The sequence below is a fragment of the Pan paniscus genome, chromosome 4, assembly GCF_029289425.2.
Source record: "Pan paniscus chromosome 4, NHGRI_mPanPan1-v2.0_pri, whole genome shotgun sequence".
Taxonomy (NCBI): domain Eukaryota; kingdom Metazoa; phylum Chordata; class Mammalia; order Primates; family Hominidae; genus Pan; species Pan paniscus.
The window spans coordinates 25,822,806-25,835,869 of NC_073253.2; the positions used below are offsets into that span (position 1 = coordinate 25,822,806).

The window sequence follows — 13,064 nt, forward strand, 5'->3', positions numbered from 1 at the left end:
CTGCCGAACACTACAAAGCACTTCAGCAGCACACTTGGAGACAATTTTAAACAGCAAAATCACCAAGAAAAAGCACAGAAGTAGCAAAATACGGCATTAAATAGACTGTGAAAGGGACACTTGTTTATGCTATAAGAGCTGATACAAGAAGGCAGAGTGTGGCCTTGTTTGACCTCAACTAGGAACATGTGCATCAGGACACTCAATTTTTTTTTACCACGCTGCACATGTCTGCAAATGACCATGAACACGCTGCTGACTTGCGAGATTACGAATAAATTTTAAGAAGTAGGCAAATTCACAAATACAGAACCCACAAATAATGAGGATTAATTGTATATAGAAATTTTGTCCATAAATATATATACCTTTCTCTCTCTGTGTATATATATATGTGTGTGTGTGTGTGACATGTATGTGTGTGTACATATTATATATATGCTTTTATAGAAAATATATATTAATATGTGTATGGCTATATATAATAGTTTGTGTTCATTAATTACATTTTTCAGTCTTTCTTGGTTGGAATTTATCAACTGTGGAGGCTTGGTGGAGTTGCTAACAGGAGTTACTGCTCCAGGGTGGCTGATGAATCTCCTCATTCCAGCTGAACTTGGCAGTGTGCTGTCATCGTTCCTGACTTAAGCTGCTTGATGCTGATTTCCACTGCAATGAGGCAAAAAACGATTGTCTCATGACAATGTGGGGGAGATGTCAGAGTAGAATATAAACACTTTCCTGTAACCTACTCTCACATGATAGACTTCCTCTGACTTGGATCCACTTGAAGTTGCAGCATCTACCTCACCCTACACACAAGTTAAGCCTCTTCAGGAATCAATCTGTTTCTCTTTCCCCCTCTGTCTCCTGGCCCCGGGAATTATGATTCCCTCTTACATGTATAATTTCTCCAGGCTGTTTTTTGGAGAAGTTTGAGGCTGGACAGGGGGAGTGCACAGAATATGTTCATATACATTAATGTTCATAAATTAAGTAAGTAAATAAGTAAAGTCCTCAAGGTAGATTGTTGCATTTAACTGTGGAGGTTTCTAGGTGTGTGCTAAGGGCTTGGCAGCAGTGATTAAAGGGAGACCTGTAGCTAGCCACTATTACTGAAAAATGATCATCACTTTAGTAACCAATTGAGGAGCCAGTAATGACAAGGAGGGAAGAAGAAATAAGCTGGACAGCTAGGTATAGTCTGAGAGCAGAATCAGAAACATGTAGACGGCAGCATCATAAACTCCTTCATGATCACAAGCATCAACTGGGATCGCTCTTGGGGTTGTGGGTTGGGGAGAACTACATTTTGTCAGAGCTTACTTCCAATCCTCTGAAATATCTGTGCCTATAGCTTTCCTTACCATTTTACTTCTTCAATTACTCGAAACGCTGATGTTGTTATTGGTGAATCTTTTTTTTTTTTTTTTTTTTCTGGTATTGATGACACTGCTTCTTCCTCTAGTCCAATCTAACTCAGCCTGATTCTTCCAAGATTATGTGGTTTGAGCCGTTAGATTATCCTAAAAGGACAGAGAGCCATGTCAGAGAATCCTAGTACTAACCTGGACTGGTTAATTTCTATATAATGTTGCTATTGTTTACCAGAATGTTTTTACCCACTACATGAGCAATATAATCTCTTTCACTGAAAACAAACACAAATGCATCTGCTGGTAATGCCATTTTTTTAGCCTATTTTTCCCTCAAGATAGCTGCCGGCAAATGTAACTATTTTTTATTACTTGGATCAAGTAAAAATTTGTATAAGTTATTACAATACCAACTTATCAATAGTACAATATTTTTCTTTAGTTAGATTTGTTTTTCTCTTAAAAATACAGCCTTCACTTAGCATAATTCAAATGTGCACATGGAACAAGAACTTCTGACTGTTTTTAGCAATTTTATTAGAGTTGTCCCCCAAAATATATAGTGCTAGACAAACTACTACTGTTTTGAAGAGCGTTTTGTCTCTACAATGACAAGAACTTTGAAGAATTAATTTAAGAATCTTCAAAAACAGCAGTAGCAATTGCACTACTTGAAACTTGGATTCAATTCCAGTTAGATTCAATTTTAACTCTTCCTGCAACACTGAAAATCTGCATCCCATCTACCACCTTTTGCATGACTTAATGAAACATAAATCCTCTGAGGGTGGGATGGTCAGATTGTATGAGCAGAATCATCTTTTCACATGCATCTTTAACTGCAAAACGAAAGGACATTGTAATCTAAATATTGTCTTTAAAAATTTACCAATTTGTTGCAACCACAAATTTAGGTGGCAGTAGAATGATTTGAGCTACTCTACAAGGATAAAAGCAACCTGAACATGGAGCAGTTATTCTGTGAAATATTTTGGATGGAATCATTTGAACGAAGGGCCTTTTTATTTTTTATTTTTCCAAAACAATGTCTCAAATTCCTGCAACTTATATTTTCTCAAGTACTGCTTGCTCCATTATTGAGCCATTTCTAATGCCTGTATGAAAAAAAAGTTTACTTTACTTTTGTAGCCAAAAAAACTGCTTTTCATCTGTGCAGCAAGTTGGGCTTTTGTATTTATTTTTCGGGGCAAGAAATCATGATAATTTAAATTCTGAATCATGGAACTGGACTTAAAAAACAATTGAGTTTTAGAGCTTCTAGCAGTAGAATCAACTGGGAGGACCCAATTTCATCCAATTTGTAGCTTGATTTCATCCAGCAAGACGTACTTAAGCATAAAGACCTAAAAGTGGTAGGTGTTGTATTGAAATAGCATCACACTTAGGGTGCAATGAGGCATAAAGTAATGCTGAATGCTTTACATTCACTAACACGACATTATTCCAGCATGACACACAATCCAAAGCTTTTGCAATTACAGCTGTGACCCCGAATTAGATTTTAAAACATGTATATATGTATATGCATTTTGAAATTTTCCCTTCATTTTGTCTGCTAATAGTTTAGAAATGCAAATGCTGGTAGCTTCTTAAAATAACTCTGTTCACACAGAATACCATCCTTCCCCTCAGTTGACTTTTCTTTGGACAAAGTCTGATCTTCTTGGGGCTGGGTAGGACTGAAGTTTGGGTTTTAGGAAATGGAGCTTAGGGGCTGAGGCCCTGCTTCTGTTCCAGTGAAGCTCCACCGCTTACCTGAAATAATTAAATTGCTTTCTTATTGTTTATTTTTCTTTCATATATACATGAATAAAAAGCATGACTCAATAAGGTTTAAAGTTAACAGTGACAGTGACAGGGGGGCTGCTACATGTTCCCTCTTTGTCTCCTGTGTCAGGATTAAGTCACCTCCAGGCTGTAATTCTGAGTGTCAAGAGCTCAGAATGGCACCTGAACATTGTCTCTGGGCTTGTGGAAACATTTCTTTTCCCTCAGAAGGTGCTTTACATCACTGGAGGCCTCAGACAAGGGAAAACCTTTCCATTTCCATTTGCTGCATCCCCACAGTACTGGGCCACAAAAGGCTTGGATTGACATGCATATCGTAGAAATATGCCCAATGTGTGAGCATTTCATCTGTGCCTTATGTCCCACAGCTTCCTGCCTCCCTTAGAAGATTATATAATCACTTATCTTTTCTATTTTTAAAGCAGATTAATTTGATTTAGTAGAAAGGGGACAAGGGAGAAAAGAAAGGAATAATGGGAAAAAGCCAATATTATTTCATTCAAAGCAGTTTGGTTTAGAGTCATTTTAATAGGTCTGGAAAATTAGAATTGGAAAAAGAAAATCAGTTGTGATGCTATATTCTAGTTTGGAAGGGAGCATAAATCCACACTGGCACAGACTTCCTAGTGCTAGATAATTAGGACTGCTTTGTTCTCATGTGGGAGAAGCAGGGGACTCATCAGTTTCTTAAATCTATTATTATTAACAATGTCGTGAATACCAATAATTCTCTTAGGAATACAAGACGCTCACAGGATGCATCCATCATGTGAGTAAAGGGTAAGCAGCAGGTCTACCTCTTGTGGTTGTAGCAAAGGCCTCTGTCCTAGCAATGCACAGCCACATTGGTTTTTGCCCATCCCCCTCCCATAGGCTAAACACCAGATAAACTCCCTTTATCATCTTTCTTCATAAATATTTCTGAAAATTTTATACCCTCAAACGTTCTGAAATAGTAACATAATGGCAATCTATAGCTTGGGTTTTTATGCAATCTAAAGCTATAGGAAACTTTTGATTTTTAATAGTTTCTTTTTTGTTTCTTTTGTCTATTTTACTTCGTTAATATCAAACAAAAACTAAGGTTGAGTGGCTGAGAATATGAAAAAAATAAATTCATGGAGGGTAGGGAATATTTAAGTGGTCAAGGTGGAAGGAAAATTCTAGGATAACTAAAAAGACAGAAAAAAAGATTAGACCAGTATGTTGGGAAAAATTACATTCTAATACACTAGGAAGCTGGTCAAAGTGATTTTGAAAACAAAATGAGGGAAAGAGTTCTGGAATCATAGGAGTAAATGACGGGATAGTAGAATGGCCCTCTAGAAATTAACAGAAAGGGAAATGGAGAGAAACACATATAATTTCTAGAAAGATATAACTTTTAGTAAGGCAAGTACTTGATTATCAAAGAGGAAAAGAGATTGTATAAAATACTGTGGGAAGCTGAAGATTAAAGTTTGGAAAATGTCAAAGAAAAATTGCACTGGACAGAGTTTAATAGGAAGGATGACTTTATTGAAAACTATTGCAATAGATGTCAAGACTATTTAAGAAACTGAGAAGTACTGGAGGATGTTGAGGGAGGGTGGTCATTGTGATTAGGTCGTCTGTGTGTTGCTTATGAAGTTAGCCTCCTACCCTCCTACAGAGAGTGAGAGATAGGGGCACTATCTTGATGATTATATTTCAGAGATGGCTTCCAGTGAATGTCCTTGAGAAAGACATTCGTGGGTTATAAAACTGGCAAGAGGCAAGGAGAAGATTTATACCTAAAAAGGGGTAAAGAAATAATTTACAATTGCGAACTTTCTAAGGAAAAAGAGGTCGGGGCCTATAGTCAAGTGCATAAGGTCTAGTCAAGCTGAGGGACCTTTAAAACTACTGTCTTGGTCAAAAAATAACAAAATTGTCAGTGCAATGGCTCAAGATTCTAATCCTGGCATTTTGGGAAGCCGAGATGGGAGAATCGATTGAGCCCTGGAGCCTGAGGCCAGCTTGGGCAACATAGAAAGTCCTCATCGCCACAAAAACTAAAAAAAAAAAAAAAAAAAAAAATTAGCTGGTAATGTAGGTGCATGCTTGTAGTCCCAGCTACTTGGGAGGCTGATCTGGGAGGATCACTTGAGCCCAGGAGGTCGAGGCTGTAATGAGCCATGATTGCACCACTGCACTCCAGCCTAGTGACAGTGAGACCCTGTCTCAAAAAAGTAAACAAAACAAAGCAAAAAACTAAAAACAGAACACCAAAAACACCAAAATTTTGACTATAGGGGGATTTTCAGACCTAATTTTTCTTACATAAAATGGAAATGTATAAAACTACTCCATAAAATTGTTCTATGATTTTAAAAAACTTATATGCATAGGACACTTAGAACACTACCTGGAATATAAGAAATGCTGACTAAAAGTTAGTCATTTTTTGTTATTATTATTTCTAGTAATTATGTGAGGGGGAAGATAAAGGACATTAAGATTTAGAGATCCAACTCAATTAAATGTATCATTTGTGAATAATCTTTAAAAACAAGGTAGAAATAAACGGTCAATAAAAACTTTATTAAGATGGTTCATTAGTTGGGAGGAATTTTGAATTACAGACAGCATAATGCACTACAGCCAATGTCTACTCCCCACCCCTAATTTTTACATTATGAATATTTACTGTTTGCATATAGATACAAAGGCATAAACAAACAAAGCCTAATACCTGTTTTCAACTAATTCTAAGGGAAATAAAGATAGAGGACAATTACAATCCAATGTTGTAAAGGCAACGATATAAATATACACAAAGTATTATTCTAATAATCAATGGTGAATTCATTGGCTTTGAAATTTCCTGGATGATGGCTCTACTCTAGTTGATAGTAGAGTTGTATAGGAGAGAACCATAGTGTTCCTGAGCAATCCGTAGAAGCTCGAATGCTAGATTCGGTCTTGGATCCCCTGGGTCCAGCTTGGAATGCTATTTCAGGTCCCAACATTTGGCAAATGACCTCTTCATCCCTACAGGGATCATGGTTGGGTTTTACCAGGGGAATTATTAGAAGGGAAGAAATAGCCCCTTAGTTTGGTGCAGTGTTCCTCAATATTCCAATAAAATTGAAAAAAAGAAGATACATTTTATATTGCTACAGTGGAAGCAACTCACAGAGACTCACAACACAAACCTTATGGACATTAAAATTGTGGAAAATCTGACAGAATAAGAGAAACCAGGAAAGAGAGTCAAAAGTGGATACTCCCTGTCTCAGTGGTAACACTAATAAATATTCCCTCTGACCAAGCCAATTTCCTAGGACTGGCACTGAAAACATTTCCTGAATGAAAGCCACATCTTTTCCTTCTGGTTTCATGGTAATAAGAACAAGGGAATCCACTGACTGTTCATCTTTTTGGTATATTTTAGAATGAAGGCAAGTGTGGACATCCTCTCAACTATATTTGGAATAACCTCTTAACTTCTCTCTTGAGCTACAGAAGGAAAAATGATGCTCACTAGGGAAACACATTCCTATGGCTATTTATCTGACACAACTTAATGGTGAAAAGACACGAATTTCCCTGCCCTCAGTGTCTCTGAGCATTTGCAACTGACACACATGAAGGGAAAACCCAGAAATGCTACATTATCCAAAAAGAGGTAAAGAAGAGGCCATATTGGTCAAAGATCATGCACAGGAACCAAAAGATCAGTATCCTGTACCCCTAACTCCATGCTTCATCTAAGCAAGTTTGGAGCCACTCAATACTTACCCAAAGCTATCTAAGTAACAGTGGCCATGCTAACTCATTGATTCCTACCAAGGCCACTGTCCATCCTAATTATAATAGCTCTCTAGTATTGACTGATCAGCAATTTATCACTAACACTATTATGCATCTCTATACAATTATAGCAAGTGGAGATGGATTAGCCATACTTTATTATCTGCATAGGGTCACAGTGGGTGTTTTTGCAGACTTTTGGTCAGAATCTGCTTTAACAAAGGAACTTGGCCTTGAATCTTTCTCTTCTGGAAACAATTTAGACTCTTTCCCAGATCAGAGAACTCAGATTAAATGTCAAAAGCCTTTCATTTAACTAGCCTTTGTATGATTTTGGCTTCATTCACCTATCTAAGCCATCCAAAGAAAAACAAAATGGCTTGGAGAATGGAAAGGCAAAAGAACCTAGGTGAATGATCTAGTTTTCTGAAATCTGCAAGTCTCTGAAGTTTATGCTCCAGCTTTAATTTTGGCTAACAAATGCTCCTTCTACATCCAAACTAGCACTGCCAAATAATTAATTATAAAATATTGAACAAAACTTCAGCCATAAAAAGAGGCTTTAAAGAATATCTTTGAGAAGAAATAAAGGGGAGGCTTTGCCTTACCTTTGCCAGAATATTTAAGTTTTGAATTTTTGTTATATCAAAAGCCAAACCTGCAAGCTTACTCTGATGCACCAACATTTGATGCACTGTGAAAGGGTACTTACGTGTGGAAAATTCCCATTTCAAGGACCTGGGTAACATTGGATTCACAAATCCATGAGCTTCAGGCTGTACACTCCAGGATAAAGTTTTCTTGTCCCACTTCTCCTTATTCTTTTAGTATATGCTGGTCTACATGAGCTTGTGTACACACGGATGCATGTGCATGCACACACACGCACACACACACACACTGCAGAGCTAATCTGGACTTAGGAATTTAGAAGGCAAAAGTGTAGACATGGCCAAACAAGACTAGAGAACACTTCATCACAGTTTGCTCCAAGATATGTTTTTGATCCTTTGCTTTTCATTAGAGTAGCCAGAAATCCCCCCAAATTCATGTTAACATTGAAGCAGATAAAGAAGCAAAACAGGAGTGGGGTCCAAAGCAGATGCTCTTTTTTAGGCCAGGGGAATGTGACTGCCTGGAGTGTTGTAGGTAATCAAGCTGATTCATTTGGTATGCCCTGAAAATTGAAGTTTTGTTAAATTCAAATGGATTCTAGTTATCTCTTTGATTTCTTTATTTCCTTAAACATAGGTGTTCATTGCTTATTCTTGTCAGTGTGTGGAATATTTTCCAGAAATATACTGTAGATGTCTTTATATCAATATGTGATAGATGACATGATACATTTTATCTTTCACATTTGGAACAAATAATAGTATCTATAGTTCTGTTCAGAGCTTTTTTGTAAAGATAGTATTGTCGTATACAAAGGCAAATTATACCTCAAATATTTGTTTAAAGGTAAAAGTTACTTTTTGCAATGGGATGATCAGTTTGGACTAGTTGCCATGGTACACTTAATATTGACTAGGCATCATTCACTGAAAGACTAATCTTCTAGTCCATTTTCATATATAGTTTACAATTCAAATAGTTATAGTTTGATCACTAATATAAGCCATTATTTCTTTTTTATGGCAAATAGAGAGTGATGTTTCTATTTTAACATGTATAAATAGTGGATTTTAACATGGTAAGAAGAAAATGAATACAAAAGAATAAACGTTTCAAGTGATGGAGGCTGTAAATAGTGATTTATCTCTCACAAGCTAAACAGAAATTTCATGGTGCAGAGACTGCTACACAAGCCAAAATTAAATATAACAACTCATATAATAGTAGCCTTATAATTTTTTCTCTGGAATAATGAAGGAAGTTTTCTGCCTTTTAAAAGTTAAAAATTTAGTTTGTCTATTTGTGTGCTTAAGTTGTTTGTAGTAACATGCTCTAATTATTGTCTCACAAGAACCACCTCCTGCTGTATTTTGCTATGAGTCACAGCAACTTCAGAAACTGTCTAAAGTAACATAAGCAGTGGGAGCAAATGTCCACAAAATAAGTTATGTTTGGGAATAATAATAATAATATAATAAACACACATTCTACCTCCCTTAAATGAAGACTCATTGAAATCGAATACACAATTATTTTAACAAGCTTCCATGCACACACAGAAAAAATCATTAATAGTCACAGGAAGGGCTAATATTGATGATAAGATTGCATTTATCTTTGTTATTTTTCAACACTTTCACTAGTGTAGGATGCTTAGGCAAGAACAATTTCAATGTAAAAGAGGTCGTGATATGTTGATGATGCAAACAGGATGATTTAGACTATTGTAAAGCACCTACCACTACTTTTCAAGTTCGTTGATGTAACACATGTGAGATTTGCTGGCATTGATACTCCCAACATTTCCATCTGCCTTCCAAACAGTAGCAAAACAGTTTTTTTTTCCTCCAATAAATAACTTCTCTTCTTATATGAATAATCTGAACAAACAAGGTTTGGAACAAAGAGCATACTTATTAACAAAAGGAAAAAAAGAGCAAGTATGTTCACTGAATGTTGTTTATCTTTAGCTGTATGCTCACAATGATAGTACTAGGATGTTTGCAATTGTTGCTTTACTTCACAGGATAATTTTCTATGTATAATAATGAATCATTTGTATTTATGAAAAGTCAATTTAAATTCTCATTATGTGTTTTGGGTTAAATGACGTTTTACTGACAAGGATGCATGTTCATAATCATTCCAGTGCAACGACATTTTTTGTTGAACTTTGATGAGGGACTACATAAAATGTCTTTATCATCGAGCAGTTAGTCAGACTACTAACCAGCTAGTGGATTAATTGGTTGTAGTGTAATGAAATAACAGGTTCACTATGAAATTAAAATATAGCTATTTTGAAATTGTTCCCAGATTGGGAAAATATGAGGCTAATTGATGGCTATATCCATTTTCTAGGGCTGCCATAACAAAATGTCACATGCTGGGTAGCTTAAACAACAGAAATGTATAGTCTTCCAGTTCTGGAGGATAGAGATCCAAGATTAGGATGTTAACAGTTTGGTTTCTTCTGAGGGCTCTCTCTTTGGCATACACATGGCTGCCTTCTAGATGTGTCCTCACATGGTCTCTCCTCTGTCTGTATGAGTGCTTGTGTCCTAATCTCCCCTTCCTGTACAGATATCAGTCAGACGGCATTAAGGCTAACCTTAATGACATCATTTTAACTTGATTACCTCTTTAAAGGCCCTGTCTCCAAATACAGTCTCATTCTGAGGTGGCTGGAATTAGAACTTCAACATGAGAATTTTGTGAGGACACAATCCAGTCTCTTATGATTAATTCCTTTTGCTAACTGTTATGGACTGAATGTTTATACATCCTCAAAATTCATATGTTGAAATCCTAACCCCCAATGTGATGGTATTAGGAAGTGCAGCCTTTGGGAGATAATAAAGTCATGAGAGTGAAGTCCTCATGAGCAGGATTTGTACCTTTATAAGAAGAGAAAGAAGAGAGCTTGCACTCTCTCTCTCTCTGTTTTCTGACATGTGAGGTTACAATAAGAAGATATCTATAAACCAGGCAAAGAAAGGCCCTTTACTAAGAATTAGACCATGCTGGTACCCTAATCTCAGACTTCCAGCCTCTAGAACAATGATAAATAAATGTATGGTGTTGTTCAAGCCATCCAGTCTATAGTAATTTTTTATAGCAGCCTGAGCTAAGACACAAGCATAACTCTTGACTTCATGTTTCGTTGTTGATAATATACACTTCATTTTCATATAAATTCATTAGTATTAGCATTGTAGTAAATAACAAATAAAAAACAATTAGTAGGAAGATGAAAAGAACATTTATTCTACAACTGGGTAAGTTAGACTTTGACATTTTTACCAAAATTTTTGGAATTCCCACAATCATCTGTTTACCTGATTTCTTGTAAAAAATATTTACTGTAAAATTAACTGACTTAAGTTAATTTTCTTTCCTTTTCAGATTCTCTTCTACATTTCCTAACAGTACTCTTGGGAAGATGAAAGGGCCTCTGGAGATTCTTTAAAAAAGGATTAGAAATGACTATTTGATAGCATTGAATTACAGTTTGAATGAGATTGAAATTTTCCTTCATTCCTGAAAACAAAAAATGCATATTGGAAGTATCGTTTGTAGAATGATATATCTGGAAAATTCCGGAGCATAGCTATATCATCTATGCTATTTATGAGACTTCTAAAAACGAACTAGTAGCTATCTTTTGTGAAATTGTAATATGTTCACTAATACAATTCTGCTCATCTTTAACAATTGCCAAAGACTTCCCCAACTTCCCAAGCTTTCATCCATTACTGAAACACATCAAGTCAAGGGTAAAATCTGGCATCTATTTAATAACACATAGCAATTCATGCCTATCCCAGTCAGGAAGTGAAATTGATATAAATACAAACATACATATTATGCCATGTGAAATTTCATCTAGTACAAATAGTAGCTTATGGCCGAAATGAAAATATTGTTCATTTCAGACTGCATGCTATTGAAACAGAGGACAAGCTATAGATTGAGTCAAAGGAGTTAGGTAAAGTAAACTACAGAGTTTGAACACTGCAATAATTATTTTATACCTTTTGAAAAAGACTTCCTATGTTTTTTTGTATCCTAGATCAAGCAGAAGAATTTCGTTTCAACTGCTGCTATTCCACAAACAGTGACATTTTGTACTTCTAATTAAGAGGACAAAATGTCATTCTTAAGATAAATAATTGACTGCTGCCCTTTTTAGGAGCATTGTCTATTTTTCAATCCACTAAAACACATATTTGGTATGATTATTACATCTGGGATGGGTGGTGCAGAGTAGCAGATAATGGCTTTAGGATAAGAGTCTAACTTTCATCAAGATAGGATTTTTTCAGACCCATTGAAAATGTGTATTTGTTTGCATTAGCTTTGTTTTCTTTTATCCCAGGAGAAATTCTTTGATGTTTAGACATTCAAAGTTAAGAAAACATGAGAGAGATGAAAGTTATCTGAGAAAATAACAGGAGAAAAAAGAAATACAGTCCTTGGAACTAAAAGTATATAAGGAACACTTCCTCTGGGATGAGAGATGGTAAGGGTCCATCTCTTGCCTCTACTAGCTGCTATTTCTACGTGTTTCCATTGGTAAAGGAGGTTGTGATGGTTAATACTGAGTGTCAGCTTGATTGGATTGAAAGATGCAAAGTATTGCTCCTGAGTGTGTCTGTGAGGGTGTTGCCAAAGGAGATTAATTAACATTTGAATCAGTGGACTGGGAGAGGCAAACCTACTCTCAATTTGGGTGGGCATCATCTAATCAGCTGCCAGCATAAAAGCAGGCATGGAAAGAGCAGACTGGCTGAGTCTTCTGTCCTCCATCTTTCTCCCTTGCTGGATGTTTCCTGCCCTCGAACATCAGACTCCAAGTTCTACAGCTTTTGGACTCTTGGACTTACACCAGTGATCTGCTAGTGGCTCTTGGGCCTTCGGCCACAGACTGAAGGCTGTATTATTGGCTTTCCTACTTTTGAGGTTTTGGGATTCGGACTGGCTTCCTGGCTCCCCAGCTTGCAGACAGCCTATTGTGGGACTTCAACTTGTGATCCTGTGAGTCAATTCTCCGAATAAACTCCTCCATATATTCATCCATCCTATTAGTTCTATCCCTTTAGAGAACCCTGACTAATGCAGAGATCATCTCAGTGTTTCAACAAGCAGAACTTTACCACTCAGGAGAAAGACACTTGAATGCATAATGGATTCCTGGAGATATTCAATGATCACTAAGGTGTGATTCCTCTTGGGCAAGCTAACACATAAAGGCCTAGGAGGAAAACAATTGGCTTATCAGCAATTCGTTTTCAAAGCTATAAATCAAGAGCATATGCTGGTCATACCATGAAATTTAGTGACTTAATAATTGTCTTGTCGTAATTGCCACCCAAACTCTCCTCATCAAAAGAATGAGAACAAATACTTTTATTTAAAAATTTTGTTCAGGGCAAATATTTCATGGTAATTAAATGGCCATTTTTTCTGTGCAAAAATGGCAAAATGTTG

At 36.3% G+C, this 13,064-nt stretch overlaps 1 long non-coding RNA gene across 1 annotated transcript in view; it reads right to left on the reverse strand.

The window, feature by feature from the left end:
• Positions 1-679: 679 nt before the first annotated feature.
• LOC129397749 (uncharacterized) overlaps positions 680-13,064 on the reverse strand; it is a 550,258-nt gene continuing 537,873 nt past the window's right edge. Inside the window, exons 11-12 of the long non-coding RNA XR_010112187.1 lie at positions 9,314-9,454; positions 680-1,526 (exon numbers count right to left, since the gene is read on the reverse strand). This is a non-coding gene — a long non-coding RNA (uncharacterized LOC129397749). The remainder of the gene's footprint in view (positions 1,527-9,313; positions 9,455-13,064) is intronic.